Genomic DNA, 8616 nt, shown 5'->3' on the forward strand with positions numbered 1-8616 from the left:
ATCCCTTGTGTCTGGAGCATCTGCCAGGGAAAAACTGAAACCGCATCAGGAGATAAGGGGTCAGGGTCCCCCCGGCAGGAGCTATAGGGAATGGGCTACCTCCACTTCTCCACAGCAGGAAATACTGGACCGGGGGTCCCTCCACCTCTCCCCAGGAGGAGCTATGGCACCAGGGGACCCTCCACCCCCCAGCAGGAGCCAATGGGCACCATGGGGGCTCACACACAAACAGGTGCACATGCTCTCAATAATGGTGCCCAGGGCAAAACTCGCTCCGCTCCTGGAACAGGAACAGGAACAGTCACTAGCAGTGAGGCTCCTCCCTGGCAGCACCATGTCAGACGGTTTCTTCTCAGCCTGGTGCCTGCTGAATGCTGGGAGGAGCTGCCAGGTCCGAGGGGCTACAGTTCCCTGGAGAGAGGGGCTGGGGCCGGTGGCTGCAGGAAAACCCTTCTGCTGTGTCTGCGGCTAAGCCGCACAAAGGAAGATACAAGATCACTGGGGGGGGGGAGTCTTTGCCCGATGAACGTGCCTGAGGAAAGATGCTGGAAGCGCAACAGAGACATAAAAGGGGACAAGGGACAGTTTGAGTCACACACACGGCAGGGGGCACAGCTCAGCAAGGGACCTTATCCACTCACAGAGCTTCACAGCTTCTCCACCCGCCAAATCTCACCAGGCAAACTGCCCCATGGGCTTCACCCGCACCATGCTCACAGCCTGGGGACTGTCTGTCAGTTTGCCAAACCAAATAGCAAACACTCCAGCATTTGCTAGGGAGGGGTCTGATCAGTTTTTGTAGAGAAAGAGAGAGACAGCCACCATGGCTGATCCAACTGTCTCAAAGAGCCAAGGAAGGCAAATTGTTTGTCAATGAGAGAGAACTGTCACCCCAAGTGGGACTTGAGCCCACAATCCCTGGCCTAGGAGGCCTGCTTTGTCCATTAGGCCACCAGCACACACAGAAAACACTGCTAGGGACAGAAATTCACCCTTCTAAATGGCCCCTCTTCAACTTTTAGATCCTTATTAAGCCCCTTTGAAGAAGCCAGATACACAGGAAGGGCTGATCACACCCCTCTGAAAATCAGCTTTCCATGGGTATCAGTAGCTGGCTCCGAGTCCTGGGCCTTGACGTCTCGTCTCTCTGTCTGAGGGCCTAAACACCAATTGCACCCTCTCCACTGTGGAATATCAGAACTAATTTGGATTCCATTAGGAGTCTAGTTGTCAGCTGTGGAGTTAACTTCACTGTGGGTCAGTGGTGCACTAGCATTGAGGCTCATCTGTTATGAGCTGAAGAGCTGAAATCACTGTATGTTGTGGGGAGCCCGGCGCTATACTATGGAAGAGCTGAAATCACTGTTGCTGAGGGGAGCCTGGCGCTAAGCTACCAGCAGAGCAGCTTGCAGGGGACAACCAGCAAGCGCAGGCGGACAGTAGAGCCGTTTGCTGGGACCACCGGTGGGTGCAGGCAGACGGCAGAGCAGCTGGTGGGGACGACCTGCGGCTGGTAGGAGCCGCAGCAGACAGCCAGTGGAGCAGCAGCAGGAGCAACCAGGACTGAGATGGCTGACGGAGCTGGACAGTTCATGGGGCAGCTGAGGTGGCTCACAGGACGACAGGTGGAGTGCGGCAGAGTGACTCACATTGACGGCGGCGGCAGAACACTACGGAGAGGCGGAGCCATCGGCGGACCACGTAAGGCGTATCGATCCCTGCCCCTCTGGGTTGGGATGGTAAAACCCTGCCGGGTGAACTTTTGAACCCTGGGGCGGCACTGACCCCAGGGCAGACACTTTTGGGTTGCTGGACTTAAGAGACTCTTGGGGTGTTGGACTTTTGGGACTTTGGGGGGATTTGTGGCTGGGGGGAGGGCCTTTGCTCATGTTTGGTCTGTAAATCCGAGTTGTGGTGTTTTCCCAATTTAATGCTGATGTCGGTTACCTCATGTTATTAAAGGTTTGCTGCTATACTGAGGCTCTGTGCTTGCAAGAGGGGAAGAATTGCCTCTTTGAGGCACCCAGAGGTGTGTGTGACATTTCCCAGGTCACTGGGTGGGGGCTTGAGCCGGTGTTGTATTACCTTGTTGGGAGGAGACCCCAAGATACTGAACACGGCCCTTTACTTGGCCTGGCAGAAGGGTTACATGAGGCTTTCCCTTGAGGACAGAAGGGATTGAGGGTCCCATGTGGGAGTGTTTCTGTGGAGATTTCCCCTTTCCCCAGGCTGCAGTGGGAGGGGGCTGGGGCAGGCAGGGGTACAGGAGGGGCTAGCACTGAACTTCTGGGAGAAGCAAGAGAGAGGGCTATTAACACCCTATGAGGATGGGATTTGAACCCATGTGTGCAGAGCACAATAAACTAGCAGTTCATCCCCTTAACCACTTCAACTGAGCTGTAAAAAATTGTTTCAATCCACCTGAAGTCAGCACTTCAGGGAACCTTTGTGCCACTCGCTGGCTGGCCAGGGACACCCAGAGCGGGAAGGTTTTGGCTTTTCACAATGTTCCCTGGGCAGCTGTACAAAGCTCAGTGCTGGTAACAAACCCAGACACCCCCTGGCTACATCTACCCTGCAGACTTCTTGCTCAAGAACTGTTTTGTGCAAAAGGTCTTGCACAACAGTGTGTCCACACTCCCATGTGCTTTTGCACAAGAGAAGTGCTTTTCTGCAAGAGCGCCCATGGCAGTGTGGATGTTCTCCTGCGCAGGAAAGCTCTGTTGGCCCTTTTAGCCATAGGGCTTTCTTGAGCAAGAAACCCCTGTTGGCTCTCCACACTGCCTCCTTGTGGATGAGTTATTGCGCAAGAGGGCTTATTCCTCGTAGGGAGAGGAATAACTCTTGTGCAAGAAGCCCTGTTTTCTGATGCTGTACTATAAATGTACATGTGCAAGGGGCTTGCTCTTAAGATGCATCTGTGTGATATGAGCACCACGTTCTAAACCTCCAAGCTAGCCGGCCCACAGGTGTCAGTCCCACAAGTGGCTCTTTCAGAAAGGAGCCTCAGGCCACCACAGAGACGTCATGGGGTCTGCAACGAGGTGGGTGGGGCAGGAGAGGTATTAATAGGCCAGGGAATTAGCTCAAGGCAGAGACCCCTTGCTTTGTGTGTAAAAGGCAGTGTGATCAATGCCCACATTCTCCAACTGCAGTTTGTTCCTAGTTTTCACTGTTGGGGGCTCAGTGGCCCTCTTCCTACCTCCTCTCCAAAAAGAGACAGACCTGGATCCCCTTTCTTTTCCCCCAGCAGTTGCCATGCTGCAAATCAGAGACTGGAGATATCAACCCCAGCAGTCTATCAGGCTCTGTGGTGCAATGGAAAGCACATTGGATTTTTAAGGTGTAATGGTTAATGTGAGCCCAGCTAGACATTCAAAGGTTGTGGGTTCAAGTCCCACCAGAGTCACTTTAGCTGCTTCCTTATTTCCAGGATGCAGCTTTTACAGACCAGTCAATCCTTAGGCTGACACAGGGGTGGGCTGGCATCCAGGCAATTCCCAGCAGACCCCAGTAAGGGTGGAGGAAAGGGCTAGTACTGGGGGGTTGGGACGGGGGTTGTTCTGAAAGGCTGCAGGTGCCGATAGACCCTTTTGTCCCTCCATGTCTCCTACCAGTGCTGTGCAACACGCAGGCTATGTCTACACTACACTGTTCTTCTGGAAAAAGCTATGCAAATTGTGAACTCCAATTTGCATAGCTTTTTCTGCTTCTTTTTTTGGAAAAGGCTTTTCTGACATTTGGCCTGTCTACACTGGGCCAAATTTGGGGAAAAAAAACCTTTTTTGCAACATCCCTTCTTCTTCATAAAATGAAGTTCACAGAGATGCCAAAAAAGCATGTCTGCTCTTCTGAAAAATTTTGTGGAAGAGCAGATGTGTTCTCCGGACTAAAGCGTTGTCTCTGTAGTGTAGACAGAGCCCTGATATAGCATCTTATTTTAAGTTTAGGGTTTGGCGTAGACATAGGGTGGACATATGGTAACCAATTTGAGCTACAGAAGTTGTCATTTTGATCTTATTTTGAAAAACACTTTGCTGTTTACACAGCACCACATTTTGAAATAACCTGCTATTCTGAAATGTCCCTTACGCCTCATGGAATGAGGTTTACAGGGATGTTGGACTAGCGAGCCCATTGTATTTCAAAATAATGGGACTCTGTTAACATGCAGGATGGACGTTAAAGATGCCTTCATGCCCCAAAAAATAGATATTACAGATGACTTAGTACCCCAAAATAGCACTGTATTGTTAAGGTCACCTTACAGGCCCACAGCACGGGGCACATTTGATGCTGAATTTTCAGCTTTCTGCTCTTGGGACTTTCTGTTGCTGTCTCCAGCCACATGTAGGCCTGAGCCTGCATCTCCAGAGCCCCAGCCCCTCACAGACTGCCAGACAAAGCTACCAGGGGGACAGGTGTTTTCAGACTCACAGCAGGAGGCACAAATTCCTCTCTAGGGAACCCACAGGAAAGGAAGCCGAAGAAGATGGGTTTTGAGAGGTTTGTAGCAACCAGCCCAGCCACAGCAGGTCTCACAGAGATTTAGGATTCAGAGTCCTGAGTGCTGCCCCTTACACCATGGGACCTACACAAGACACCCCTGACTCATCTGGGCCAAACTGGAGCCCATGCCCATGCCCACTGGGACCAGCTTTTCTTGTTTCCTTCCACCCAGAGCCCCCTTCTTCTCCTGGGATGCAAGGAGCCTCCCTGGGATGCCCTGAGACTAATTTGCCCGGTACTGAAGTTAGACTTACCAGTCTGTAATTGCCAGGATCGTCTCTAGAGCCCTTTTTAAATATTGGTGTCACATTAGCTACCTTCCAGTCATCAGGTACAGAAGCCGATATAAAGGATGGGTTACAAACCACAGATAATAGTTCAGCAATTTCCCATTTGAGTTCTTTTAGAACCCTTGGATGAATGCCATCCAATCCCGGAGATTTGTTAACATTAAGTTTTTCTATTTGTTCCAAAACCTCCTCTAATGACACTTCAATCCGGGACAGTTCCTAAGATTCATCACCCACAAAGGACGGTGCAGATTTGGAAATTTCCCTAACTTCCTCAGCTGTGAAGACTGAAGCAAAGAAATAATTTAGTTTCTCCGCAATGGCTTCATGGTCCTTGATTGCTCCTTTTATATCTCGATCATCTAGGGGACCCACAGGTTTTTTATGAGGTTTCCTGCTTCTAATGTACTTAAAAAACATTCTGTTATTTCTTTTTGAGTTTTTGGCTAGCTGTTCCTCAAAATCTTTTTTTGCTTTTCTTATTACAGTTTTACACTTGATTTGACAGTGTTTATGTTCCTTTCTATTTCTCTCACTAGGATTGGACTTCCACTTCTTAAAAGATGCCTTTTTGTCCCTCACTGCTTCTTTTACATGGTGGTTAAGCCACAGTGACTCTTTTTTAGGTTTCTTGCTATGTTTTTTTAATTTGGGGTATACATTTAAGTTGGGCCTCTATTATGGTGTGTTTAACAAGTTTCCATGCAGCTTGCAGGGATTTGGCTCTAGTCACTGTGCCTTTTAATTTCTGTTTAATTAACCTCCTCATTTTTGTGTAATTCCTCTTTTTGAAATTAAATACCAGGGTGCTGGACTGCTGAGGTGTTCTTCCCACCACAGGAATGTTAAATGTTGTTATGTTATGGTCACTATTCCCAAGCGGTCCTGTAATGGTTATCCTCTGGACCTGATCCTGCACTCCACTCAGGACTAAATCGAGAATTGCCTCTCCCTTTCTGGGTTCCTGTACCAGCTGCCCCAAGAAGCAGTCATTTAAGACATTGAGAAATTTTATCTTAGCTTCTCTTCCTGAGGTGACATGTATCCAGTCAATTTGGGGATAATTAAAATCCCCCATTATTATAGACTTCTTTATTTTGGTAGCCTCTCTAATCTCCCTCAGCATTTCAATGTCAGTATCGCTGTCCTGTTCAAGTGGTCGATAACATATCCCTACTGCTAATTTCTTATTATTGGAGCATGGAATTACTATCCATAGTGATTCTATAAAACCTATTGCTTCATTTAATATTTTTATTTCATTTGATTCTACATTATCTTTCACAGACAGTGCCACTCCACCATCCACCTGGCCTGCTCTATCTTTCCAATATATTTTCTACCCCGGTATGATTGTGTCCCACAGATTTTCCTCATTCCACCAGGTTTCACTGATGCCTGTTATGTCAATCTCCTCCTTTAATACAAGGAATTCTAGTTCACCCATCTTATTAGTCAGACTCCTGGCATTTGTGTAGAAGCACTTTAAAAATTTGCCACTACTTATTTGTTTGCCCTTCCCTGATGCATTGGATTCCTTTATATGCAGTTGCTTGTCTACTCTGGCCCATGGTTTGTCCTCTCCCCTCCTCTCTTTCTGACTACAGCTTAGAGAATCTCTATCAACGGATTCTCCTCTAAGAGAAGTCTCCATCTGATTTACGTGCATCTCCACACCAATCGGCTTTCCCTCATCTCTTAGTTTAAAAACTCCTCTACGGCCTTTTTAATGTTTAGTGCCAGAAGTCTGGTTCCACCCTGGTTTAGGCGGAACCCATCTTTCCTGTATAGGCTCCCCCTCTCCCAAAAGTGTCCCCAGTTCCTAATAAATCCAAACCCCTCTTCCCTACACCATAGTCTCATCCCTGCATTGAGACTTTGAAGCTCTCTCTGCCTCCCTACCTGGCCCTGTGCGTGGAGTATATATATATATATATATATATATATATATATATATATATATATATATATATATATATCCAATAACAAACTCCTATAATTCCCCAAATCATGAAAACGACAAATCTTGTACCAAACAATTCAATCGTGGGGATTATTAAATCCTCTTTCCTTCGTGATCTTAAGTTATATCGTGGAGACTCTGTTTCTGTAGAATGTGTAACTGATTGTGCTGCAATTGGAGGTGCAGTAGCTGAGAACGGATGTAGATCAGCCAGGGGAGGTTCCTTTTTGCAGTGCGATGCATGTACCCAGCTCTGGAGTCCTTCACATTTTACAGCAGTGTGAGTGGGACTTGGTAAGACCCTTTCCAGTGAGATTGGAGGGCATTATTCTGTTGGTGTGCCTTGATGTAAACCCAGACTCCAGGCTTTAAAAGATGACATGGCTCTGATGCAGGTTCAAGAAGGGCTTTCTTGGCCTGAGTGTGAATAGACCCTACACATTTCATTAAGGCTTTACAGTAACTTAACATAACATCATCTATTATATGTAGATCAAATTGATGCAGTGCTCTAGGCAGGGTGTGTAATAATCTCATAGGTCTATCGGTTAACATTTTGTGGGGAGATAACCCATGTTTCCTATTCCCTGTACCCCAATATACATTAAGGCCAAAGGTAATGCATCTGGCCAATTACGGTCAGAGTCCTCACAGATTTTAGCTAATTTGGTCTTTAGGTCAGAGTTTTTTCTTTCTACCGCTCCACTGGACTGTGGATGGTAGGCACAGTGTAAATGCTGTTGGATTCCTAGAGCAGCACATACCTTTTGAACTACTGTGAAATGAGTTCCCCGGTTACTGTCTAAAGAAAGAGGCACTCCGAACCGGGGGATTAATTCTCTGAGGAGTTTCTTGGCAACCATAGTAGCATCAGCATGTTTATAAGGATAAGCTTCTACCCACCCCGAAAACATATTAATGATTACAAGAATGTACTTATATCCACAAGATTTAGGCATTTGTACAAAATCCATTTGTAAATTCACAAAGGGTCCCCCACAGTGGGGGGAGGGGTTAAGGGGGTGTTGCAATTTTAGTTTTTACCCTTTGTCCAATGTTATGAAATAAACAGATAGAGCAAGTACTGCAGTACTGTGCCGCCACAGCAGGAAAATGCGGGGCGAACCAATCCTGCTTCACTGCTGCAGTCGTCCCCCCTTTGCTCATGTGGGCCACCGAGTGGGGCACACGAGCAAGGTAGAGCAGGATAGCTTGAGACACAACCAGGTGGCCGGAGCGAGTCAGGGTGCAACAAGAAGCCCCGCCGCAGCCAGTCTGCTTTTTCAGTCTCAGGTGCCTTGCCGTGTAGCCCAGTCAGTTCTGTGAGGGACACCTACATAGGCTGGGCTACAGAAGGGCAGACAAGAACATGTTTAGGAGCCTGAGGGCCAGAAAGGGCTGCATTCTTTGCTGATTGATCAGCAAAGGCATTTTTATAGGTAACTTTGTCAGAGGGGGCCAAGTGTGCTTGACACTTGACAATAGACAAGGAGGAGGGTAAAGGAAAACACAAAGAAGTACATTTACATAATAGCTATTGTAAATGGGGAACCAGCAAAGGTAAGACGTTGCTTTCACAACTGTCTACAATTATGGACAATGCCAAAGGCATATCGGGAGTCAGTATAAATATTGGCAGACAGTCCTTTAAGTAAAATGCAGGCGCAAGTTAGTGCACTTAAGAGAACAAGGGAATCTTATCTACAAGCTTTAAGGTTAAGAAAGGTGAGCAAAAGATCATTTAATCTAATGATTTTTTTATGGTGTCCGACACCAACAAATAGCAGGGCAAGTGGCCATTATTGCAATGGTGGGGTTACTAGTTTCCTCACTGTATTTAAATATTTTGATGTC

This window comes from Pelodiscus sinensis, chromosome 19 (genome assembly GCF_052426305.1).
Source record: "Pelodiscus sinensis isolate ZL-2025 chromosome 19, ASM5242630v1, whole genome shotgun sequence".
Taxonomy (NCBI): domain Eukaryota; kingdom Metazoa; phylum Chordata; order Testudines; family Trionychidae; genus Pelodiscus; species Pelodiscus sinensis.